General features: G+C 41.0%; 1 protein-coding gene across 3 annotated transcripts in view; it reads left to right on the forward strand.

Annotated features, from left to right (window-relative positions):
• Positions 1–11,775, forward strand: part of mipol1 (mirror-image polydactyly 1) — a 413,402-nt gene that overhangs the window by 124,280 nt on the left and 277,347 nt on the right. The window lies entirely within an intron of this gene.

Raw genomic sequence — 11,775 nt, forward strand, 5'->3', positions numbered from 1 at the left:
TCATGGGATTGGAGGTGATATTAGCATGATTTGAAGATTAGCTATCTGAGCAAAGGTTGAGGAGGAATAGACACTTCATCTTCACTTGGTTTTGTTTGTAAACTAGCAGGATATTGCAAAAGTTAAGACCAAGGAGTTTTTACCTTGTTTAATGAATTCAAGTCTGCTGATGGTACTAACTTAGGTGGGAAAGTATGTTAGGATGAGAATAAAAAGGGACTGCAAAGTGATAGAGAGGTTGAGTGAATGGATAAGAATATGGTGGATAACATACAGTGTGAGGAAATGTGAAGTTACCTGCTTTGGTAGTTTTTTAAAATAAGTTGTATTTATTTTAAATGGCTAAAAACGGACATCTGTAATTCAAAAGGATCTGGTGTCCCTGTACACACTACAAATGCAACTCACAATCACAAGAAATAATCAGAAAGACAAATTGTGTCGCCTTAGAACAGTTGTGTAGGATTATTAGGTGAGTATACCTAGAGTACTGTGTAGTTTTGGTGCCTTAACTAGGAAAAAATGTACTTGCTTTGGAGGCAGTGCAGTGATGGTTCTCTGTACCGATTCCTGTGATTAGTGGATTTTACTATAAAGAGGGATTAACTAGACTAGACCTGTATTCTCTAAAATTTATAAGAATGAGTAGTGATCTCATTGAAGGATATAAAGCTCATATGGAGCTTGACACAGTAAATGCTGGGTGGATGATTCCCTTGAGTGTAGAATTTAGAACTCAAAGCCATATTCTGGGGCTGATAGGTTCACCATTTAGTTCTGAAAACATTTTTTTCCTGCCAAGTATTCAGAAATTTTGGAACTCTGTATCCCAGAGAGTTGTGAATGCTTCAGTGTTGAGTTTAGTCAAGACTGAGAATTTTGGTTATTAGTGGAATCACAGGGAATGAAATTGTGTGATAAAGTACAATAAGGTAGGAGATTCAGTTTGTTAGCATCGAATGACAAAGAAGGCTCAAATGGCTGAATTACTGCTCTTATGTAGTTGTGCTTTTATATATTGATTAATTTTCCAATTTTTGAATAGATCAAAAACCTTGAACTAATAACTTATTGGATGTTACAGTGCTGGGGATGGGAGAAAATTGAACTCTCTTGGGATAAATGAATTCAGATGCAAATGGGCTTAATCTGTAATTAGCTTATGACAATAAGTTTCCTGAAACATTATAAAACATACGGAGTGTACAATATAAACTCCAAATAAAAAAAACAATTAATTGTATTCTTTCAGGATCATCTACTACAGTGATAAACTAGTAATAAATGCATGCTTCTTTGAAAATTTACCTCTTATAGCAAACCATTAACACTTTCAGCAGCCTACACACCATTTCTCTTTTTAACAATGCAAGAATGCAGGTTTTCCTATCTCTTATTTTTTGTCCATAATTCCTGGTATGCAGTGATTATACAGCTCATATATAAAATTATGATTTTACACTACCAAATAATAATTGCTTCCTTATATACTGAGAAATAAAGATTTTTCTTAGAGGTTTCAAGTCTCCTGCATCCAATGTTTTTGAAACCAGGGGCCTGAAATCATCCAGCATGAATCATAAATGCACAGACATAAAATAGGTGGAATGACAATGAGAGATAAACAGAATGTTTACCTATCCCTTATGAGCTGATGCTGATATGTAAATTTATTCTCCTCCGTTGCACAAATATACATTCTGGGCCTTGCTTAAACACTTCAGAGGTCTTAGTCAAACAGCTTTAATGGTGTTTCCAATATTCTGAATGTGTGACATTTGATGAATGTCTTGTGCAGCTTGATATCCAAGGAATAGTGTGAATGAAAGAATCATTGATAACTACCTTACCACATTAAGATAATTTATTATTTTACTGTTCATATTCATCTTGACATTTTTATCTGCAGAAAGCAAATTTCATTTGAAATATCTAATCTAAGATTTATTTTGGATATTGGCTTTTTCCTGTTGATCGTTGAAAGAGATCCCAAAGGAAATTGTGCATTCAGTCTCAGATTAAGTAGAAGGTCTACAGTTGTTAGGGGAGTTCTACATTTAACACACAAAAGTACACATTAAAACTGCATCGTGAAGACCCATTAAGGTAACAACTTAGGTTTTGGAACAGTGTAGCTGAAGGCCATATATTTACAAATGACAAAGGGTTATACCACAGCATTTATTATTCTTTTTAAATTCATGTTTCCCTTGGTGAGCTGGATAACAATCCAAATAAATATCACAAAAAGTCCAGACTAGAAATTCTTGAAAACAAAGCTGCACAGAAGACCTCTGATCTCCAAATGGCAAATATGATTTAAAAATAGCTCTGTGTACTCTAACCCATCTGATGTATTAAAATCATTGAGCATTAGAAATTAATCAATGAAATAGTACAATTATAACCTTAAGTAAAACTTGTGAATTTTCTGTGGAGTTCTGATATTCCTGCAGCACAAGAATGCATTATAGTTTCTGCCCACAGAAAAATTGTATGTGGTTGATTTACACACATACTCATTAAAACATTTAAAATGAATTTCATTATTTGCATCACTTCCAAGTTACATCCCAAAGATCTTTTACTGCTGACATAACTGCATCCTTTACATGATGGTAAAACTATTTCATCAAGTTTCCTTTGTTTATGCAGACAGCATGGTGTCTACCCTCAATAATTAGGCCACATTGTGATTTAAGATTGTCTGATACTTGTGGCACTTGATAATTTATTCACAGTTTTTCAAAATATCATTCTTTCAAAGATCTAAACTATATTGGCCTAACATGTTGTCAGTCATGGTGCAATTGAAATTTTGCAGATTCTACAATGTGTTTTGAAGGGATTACATAGCAGGAAAGCCCTTCCTCATGGGATTGTCACTGTTCAGTGTAAGAGTAGAAAGAGCAGGAGTATAACAAATATTTGTATTTATACCTTCACCATCTTAAAGCAATCTAAGGTTCTTTACAGGAGGTTCATAAACCACAATGTTGCTGTCAACATTCTTGAATGTACCTCAATTTGAAGATGACATCTACTCCAGCATTAAGTTTCAGCCTCATGGCCTTATATCTGAGTAATATGATTCTTAAGAGACAGTGAGGTCTGCAGATGTTGGAGATCAGAGTTGAGAGTGTGTTGCTGGAAAAGCATAACAGGTCAGGCAGTATCCGAGGAGCAGGAAAATCGACATTTTGGGCCAGAGCATGTGATTCTTAATCTAATGATTTTTGGACGTGCACTTCCCTGAAGAAGTAGGTACCAGGATACAGGATTTGCTCCGTTTTATTTCCTGTCGCTGCTCTAACTCATCATTAAGGTACTGGGACTCGAATTATGACATAATTTGATCGACAATTTGTCACCTTTGTGAACGATTGATATCAAGCTTCTTGCACTCATTAAGGCCAATACTGCAACACTTCAAGGAGAGCTTCAGAGTGCCTTCAAAGTTTCTTTCTTGTCATCTCTGGAGGTTTGGCCATTTTGGGCATCTGGAGAACAGGTACAAGACCATAAGACAAAGAAACAGAGTGGAACATTTGGCCCATTGAATGCAGGAGCAGACTCAGTCAGTTCTTGACTGATGTGATAATCCTTGACTTCATATTCTTTTTTCCATATCCTTGATCCCCTCATTAATTAAAAATCTGTTTCAAATTTGAGTATATTGAACAACACAGCCTTCTGTAATAAAGAAATCTCCAGATTCATTATCCTCCTGAGAAAAATAAATTCCTGCTCATTTCTGTCTCCAATTGGTGAGTGATGTTTTACTCTGAGATTATGCCCTGTGGTCCTAGATTCTCCAACAAGGTGAAACAACATCTCCACATTACCTGTCAAGGTTCCTAAGAATCTTATGCTCCAGTAAGGTTACCTCCCATTCTTAATAAGGTCTCCTCTCATTCTGGAATTGGAAATGGTTTGAGGCAGTAACCAGTCATTTGAAGTTAATTTTGTAGGGGCTTTTCCTGGAAACATGTGGACCTGATTACAAAAAAGCAAAACAGTGATACAGGTGATAGGGTGTTAGTTGAGTAGATGGTCCAAAATTTAGTCAAACCATTATATCAAGATCATCCTTTAAAGAAAGGAAATAAACAGAATTGTATAGAATCTTAGAATCCCTTCAGTGCGGAAAGTGGCCATTCAGCCCATCAAGCCTGCACTGACCCTTTGAAGAGCATTCCATCCAGAGTCCCTTCCCCACCCTATCCTCGTAACCCCACATTTACCTGGCTAATCCACTTAGCCTACACATCCCTGAACACTACAGAGCAATTTAGTCTGACCAGTCTACCTAACCTGAAGATCTTTGGACTGTGGGAGGAAACTGGAGTACCCAGTGGAAACCCATGCAGACACAGGGAAAGAGTGCAAACTCTACACACAGACAGTCGTCCAAGACTCCCAGGTCCCTGGCGCTGTGATGCAGCAGTACTAACCACTGCCACCATGCCACCCCAAGGAAGGAAGTTTCTAAGAAGGAAATTCCAGAAGTTAACTTGAAGACACAGCTATCAGTAGTGGAACAATTAAAATTGGTAAGAATTAGGTGGAATGGAGAAACTCTGAGGTTTGTTGGAGTAAAGAAATTTCAGATATAGGGTGGGGTTGGTGGTGAGACACTAAATGATTTAAAACCAGGATTAGACATCTAAACTAAGGAGCTGTTTAACTGAGAGCCAGTTTTGGTCAGCAAGCACTGGGATTATGGATGATTAGGGAGGTCAGACAGGAGTGCATTGGATTAGGTGAGTTGTGAGGGAACCAACAAGACGGAAAAACCTACCTGGTCTTGTGCACCAATGTACCTGTTGCAATGCCTCTGTCCATGGTAGCAGAAGGAGGACTGACTGCCACATATTTGTTGTTACATTGATGGCATACCACTATACTAAATAAGAGACGTCCAACAGATGTAATAATTCAAAACTGGGCTGTGGGCCATCAACAGCAGAATTATATTCAAGCACAATTTTCAATGTGGTGTCCTCCACTCTACCACTGCCATCGATCCAGAGATCAACCTTGGTTCAATGAAGAAGGCAGAAGCCCATGCTGGGAGCCGCACTATGCATACCAAAAAATGAAGTAAAAAATCAAAGTACTGGAGAAACACAACAATTCTGACTGCATTTGTAGAGAGAAATATGATGTTCATGAAAAGTAACCTTTTACTTGAAAATAAGGTGTCACAGAACTACTTGCAGGACAAAACTGGAAGCAGCATTCAATAAAGAGCACTAAGCAATCTCGCAACCAATGTATCAGATCTAAGACCTTATTCAGTTGTGAATAGTTATGGATAATTAAACAACTAACAGTAGGAGCTTCTCCAAAAATAACCCCATCCTTAATCTAGCACATCAGTGCAAAAACAATGCTGAATTATTTGCATCCATTTTCATCCAAAAGTGCCAAGTGGATGGCCCACCTTGGCCCCCTCTGATGGTGTCCAATATCATATGTGCCACTCTTTGACCAATTTCATTCACTTTATGTGCTATGAAGATAAAGTTGTATGGACATGATACTGTAAAAGCTATGGACCCTGACAACACTACAAATTTTCAAGCTGTTACAGTAAAAAACAAACTACTGGAAAACTGTCCAGTTATGTCCTGTTCACTAAAAACAGGAGAAATCCAACCTAATCAATTATTGCCCGAACCCTCTGCCATCCATCATCTGCAAATTATGGAGTTGTTGACAGTGCTGTCAGGCTGCACTTAATAACTGTGCAGCAATGAGCAAGTTTCGCCAGGGATGCTTGATTCTGGACTTATTACAGATTTGGTTTGTATATGGTTAAAACAGCTTATCTTCAGAGGTTAAGTGAGTGACTGCTTTTGACATTAAGGCAGTATTTGACTGGTGTGGAAACAGACAGTCCAGCAAAAAAAATGGTATCAGTGGAAATTGGGGAATCTCTACACTATTTATATCGAGCACAAAGTAAAAAGGTTGTGTATGTTGAAGATCAATCATGTCAGCCCAGTACTTCACGACAAGAGAATCTCAAGTTAGTGTCCTCAGGGCAAGCTATCTTCAGTTGTTTCATGAATGACGCTATCTCTATCCTAAGGTCAAACAAGGATATTTGCAACTTATTGTGAAATATTCAGCACCATTTGCAACACTAAAGCAGCCTGTGCCCATATGTAAGACCCAGACAACATCCAGACTTAAGATAAACAGCAAATAAGATTCACGTTCTGCAACTTGGTAATGACCACCTCTGGAAGAAAGTCTAACCATCTTTCCTTGATATTCATTAGCATTGCCCTCACGGAATACCACACTGTCAATATCATGGGGGATTACTATTGGCCAAATGTTGAACTGTACCAGCTATATTAACACTGATTGCAAGAGCACAACAGTAGCTTGAAGATCTGAGGTGACTAATTCATTGCATAACTCTCCAAAGCATGTCCACCATCTACAAGGCGCAAGTCATGAGTATGCTGAAATACTTTCCATTTCCCTGGGTGAGGATAGTTTAAACAAAACTCAATAAACTGGACACTGTCCAGCATAAAGTTGCTTGTTTGATTGGAACCGCATTCACTGCCTTCAATGTTACTGTCTTCACCACTGGCACACAATGACAACGGTGTGTTACCATCTACAAGATACAGTGAGAAACTTAGCAATTCTCCTTTGAAGGCATCTTCCAATTCCTCAACCTATTTGACCTAGAAGAAGAAGGACAGGAGATATACAGAAGTAAGCTCCTGCAAGTTTTCCATCCTGACTTGGAACTATATCACAAATCCTTTGCTGTAACTTCAAAATTCTGAAGCTGTCTTAACAGTACCATGTGTATCTGTTTTCCTTGGACTGCAACAATTTAAGAATGCTGTTTACCACCGCCTTCTCAAAGGCACTTACAGAAGGGCAATAAATGCTGGCCCAACCTCCTTTGGCTATGTGAAAACTATCTCAATGTAAACTGAAGGAATAAATAAAGAAACAAGACCAGCCCAGCAAAGCAAAATAGTAGTCATTTGAAGGAATGGAGTTATGATCTTGAAATAACTGTGCAGAGACTCGTATCCCATGGCCAAGTCCACCTTTATTTACGTGTACACGGTAAATTGGCAGTGGTGCACTAGCTCAGAGTCAGTCCCTGAACTGAGGAGATTCTGATTACTGTTTTAAAAAAAAGAAAACATACAATTAACAAACAGTTAACAGTAAACAGCCATATACAAGAAACAGCAAATTACAGGGGAAAGAGACAGAAAAACCAGACCCCATGCCCCACCGTACAACCAGTTCACAGGGAAACGAGGACAGACCTTGAATCCCACCTTATTGTCAAGATAACAGTAAATGCAATCACATACAGATAATTTGATAAACCGAGTAACAAAATAGTGCATATATTACAGATACTGGCAACCCAGCCAACCTCTCGTCCCTCCCACCTTCCGGTCACTCCAAGGCAGTCGGCTCCAGGCCCCTTCTGGCTCTCAGTCCGCCATGACACACCTTCTGACCACCTCAAGGACAGCCCAACCTATTTCCCCACTGTCCCACCTCCCCACCACCATGCGCCAGGACGACTGCGATCCAGGTGGCCTACCCACCTTCCGGCTTCCCTAATCAGCCATTTCTAGGACAGCTGTCCCTATTACCCCTTCCTGGGACAACAGGGCTCAGAATGGCCTACCCACGCTCAGGCTCTCAGGGTGACAATTTTTGGGACAACCTACAAGCCTCACCATTCACAGTAATGCCTGCCAGACTAAGGAACACAAGACAGTGCAGGTGATAAACCCAAGAAGCAACAAGACAGTCAATTACCAACAAACAGAGTCCCTTCTGGTACTCTGGGTCCATTAATATAAACCGTTCTATTTTGAATGCAGAGAGCGTTCCCAGGAACAGAGTCCACTCCAGTGTGCGGAGTGCATCGCCAGAAACAGGGTCCACAACTGAAAGCAGAGTCTACTCCACTGTGGAGATTCTACTCCTGAAGACAGGAAATGGATACCCCACAGCACACACAGGTATTCAGTCTCCATGGAGGCCTGGTCTATCCAGAGGGAACCAGGCCCACTTATAGGAATACAGTTAGTTATAAAAGGGTGTGGTTAACTCACAGGGGAGGGTACACTCCAACAGGCAACAAATGCTCACCTCCTAGTGCGCACACACATAGGTATTCAGTCTTTATAGAGGCCTAGACCACCCATACAGGGCCAGGGTTACCCTCAGAGGAAGAGTTCATCTGGAAAGGTGCATTTTCTCACTGGGGCTCAGTCAAAACACCAAAAAAGTGAAGACACATGTAAAAAACAAAGGAAAACCAGATAGCAAGGGCTAAGTCCTGCCACAAATTCAGCATAGCCCCTTTCTCAAAGTAAAAGAAAAGAGTAACACACAGGCTGTAACCAGTCAGTGAAACAGTAGTTCCCTAATGAGAACTGGAGTACACCTGTAACACATTGACTGTGCACGTCAGGCAGTTTAGAAATCAGTCCTCAATAAAAACGGAATACCAGTTAACAAACTGGCTGTGTACTTCAGCCAGTTCAGGAATCAGGTTCCCCTCTTCCCCCAAACAAAAACCAACAGCAGCAGAACACACTGGCTGTGTGACCAGCCAGCTCAGAGCCAGTCCCTGAACTGAGGGAGATTCTGAATCCCTTGTTTATTTTTTTAATCAGTACAAATTACGAACAGTTAACAATGAACAGCAGTTTACAAGAAACAGCAATTTACAGGCAAAAGGGGCGGCAGGGCCAGACCCCAATCCCCACCGTACTACCAGTTCACACAGAAACAAGGTTACCTCAAATCCCACCTTACATTATCATGAAGGAAACAGTGAACGCAATCACATGCAGACAGCGCAATAAACTGAACAGGAAACAGCATATAGCAAGACATCCCTGGTAACCCAGCAAACCAACCATCCCTCCTTCCTTCCGGCCACTCAAGGTCAGGCCATCTCTATGCCCCTTCCGGCTCTCAGCCCTCCCTGACAGATCTGCTGGCCACCTCTAGGACAACCCAACCTGTTTCCCCACCGCCCCCACCCAGGTCAACAGTGATCAGGATGGCCTACCCAGCTTGTGGCTTCCCTCGAGGACAGCCCACCCTGGTATCTTCCCAGGATGACAGCGTTGAGGACAGTTACATGCCTTCTGGCTCTCAGTCTGCTGCTACATACCATCTGGCTCTCACCCACCCTGACACGCCATCCGGCCCATGGACTGCCCCGACACATCTTCCAGCCACCTCTAGGACAGCCCATCCTGCTCCCTGGGACGACAGCACACAGGGCAGCCCACAAGCCTTTCGGATCTTGGCCTTCACCTACGCACCTTCTGCCTCTTGGCCACTCCTGACACCTTCTGACATCCTCTAGGACAGCCCGCCCCGATTACCCCTTCTCGGGACAACAGCACTCAGAACGGCCTACTCACCTTTCTTCCTGGTGTTGGAAAACTGGAAGGAAGCAATTGAAACCGTCCTGACCACTAGAGAAAAAAAACAGTAGATGAACAGATGGGACTGAAGAGTGACCGGTCCCCCGGACCTGTTGCATTGTATCCTAAGGTTTTAAAGACCATTTCTAACAGATGGAGGATGCATTAGTTTTAATTTTCAACATATCTAGATTAAAGAAAGGTGTTTGCAGAATGAAAAACTGCAATTCCATGACAGGTATTCAGGAAAAGAGAAAGACAGAAAGCAGAAACTAAAACACCAATTGATCTCGAATCTTGAATTCCAAAAATTTGAGAATTTTATTAAAGCGATAATAGAATGACATTTACAAAATCATGATCCAGTCAGGCAGAATTTCCATAGTTTTGTGAATGGAAATTCTTTAAAGATGTAATAAATTGGGTGGATAACTGAAATCCAGTAGATGTGGTGTATTTGGAATTCCAAAAGGTGTTTCATTAAGAGTCACATGACAGCCTGCTGCCCAAAATATGAGCTCATAATATTGAGAAGTTATATTAATGTGGAGGATTGATAATTTGCTAGAGTCTATTTCCAGAATCAGGATGGATGAATAATTTTCGATGTGAAAGCTGAATAATGGAGCATCACAGCATTAGTGTGCAGCCTCTAATTATTTACAGCCAAGTTATTGACTTGAATGAACAGGTATTTGTTGACACAAAAATGGGAGTGGAAATTGTAAGGAACTTGATGATGTCTGGAATTTTGCTGAGTTAGAATGACTTGGGAACTCTTTAAAAATGACAGGTTCCAATCTCAGATTTCAGCTCCCAATTCTCATTTCTAGCTATTCTTGCCAGCATAGCATGAGAGGGCAGGGGCGAATCAGTTTAGAGACATTTTCATTGAATAGGGCCTCTTGAGTAAGTAGATATCATTCATGGCCTCTCAGACGATGTGTGAGCCATGGGGAATCCCTAGCCAAAGTGGGAAATCAAAACAATTATGCTTTCCTGGAATACTTTCTTTCAACAGGTTTTAAGATATAATAAAGCAATTTTTTTTCCAGTTTTGATCATAAGTTGCTGTTGTTACAGATTGATAACTTTTAAACAGCAATTCTAATTTCCAGTTAATGCCATGCACATGCATTATGCTCTTTCACACCAGGGAATTTTTTAAAGTTTTTTTTTAAACAGTGGATAAGCAAATTAGATTTGTCAGAGTGGTGTACTGTCAGAAGTCTGAGGTTTTGATTTTTCGTTGACACCTTTGGCCAGAACGATGGTCTCCTCAGCAGGAATACAAATATTCCCCAATTTCCTTTTGCAAAAACAAGGAACTCATTATTGACTTTCGGCAGGATGTTACTCATGCCCCTCTAACGTTATCAGCACAGAGGTGGAATGAGTTTTTTCGCATCAGAGAGCGGCGGGAGCTGGGCGGAAGTGAAAGCAGAGCGCAAAGCCGGTCGGGAAGGTAAGTGATTGTTATTTGAGTGGGTGTGTTCTAAACCCCAGGTCCTAAAAAGTAGGGCCTCCCTCCCTCCCTCCCTCCTCCTCTAACCTAAATTAAAAGTCCACAGACTTGCCCCAAAAAGAGGGTCCAAGGAAGTTCCTGTGGATTGAAGAGTGAGACTTTAGCTCAGGAGTCTTTGACAAGGAGGTTGATTGAAGTGATTACGCCACAGTTGAAGAGAGTGAAGACATGATTGCCAAGTTGGTTCAGTGTGCCTGATGGTCTACATCCCAGGGTACTGAAGGAGGTGTTGTGGATGCGTTGGTGATTATTTTCCAGAGTTCGATAGATTCGGGATCAGTTCCTGCGGATTGGAGGGTGGCTAATGTTATACCATTTTTTAAGAAAGGTGGGAGAGAGAAAGCAGGAAATTATAGACCAGTTAGTCTGACCTCAGTGGTGGGAAAAATGCTGGAGTCTATTATAAAGGATGAAATTACGACACATCTGGATAGTAGTAACAGGAGAGGTCAGAGTCAGCATGGATTTATGAAGGGGAAATCATGCTTGATGTGGGAGGTCACCGACTCTGGTGTGTCTGGCTCGTATAAGTGTGGAAAGTGTGTGCACGTTCAGCTACTGACAGAACATATTGCAGCACTGATGAAAGAACTCAAGGACCTTAGGCTCATCCGAGAGAACGAGATCTTTCTGGACAAGACCTTCAGCGAGGTTATTACACCAATCGTAGCAGAAGAGAGCAGACGATGAGAAAGGCAGAGAAGAGACAGGTGCAAGAGACCCCGGGGGAAGTACCTGTCAGGAACAAGTTGAATCTTTTGGAAACAGTAGAGACAGATGACACTGCCAGTCTGC

Source organism: Chiloscyllium plagiosum, chromosome 10 (genome assembly GCF_004010195.1).
Source record: "Chiloscyllium plagiosum isolate BGI_BamShark_2017 chromosome 10, ASM401019v2, whole genome shotgun sequence".
Lineage (NCBI taxonomy): Eukaryota > Metazoa > Chordata > Chondrichthyes > Orectolobiformes > Hemiscylliidae > Chiloscyllium > Chiloscyllium plagiosum.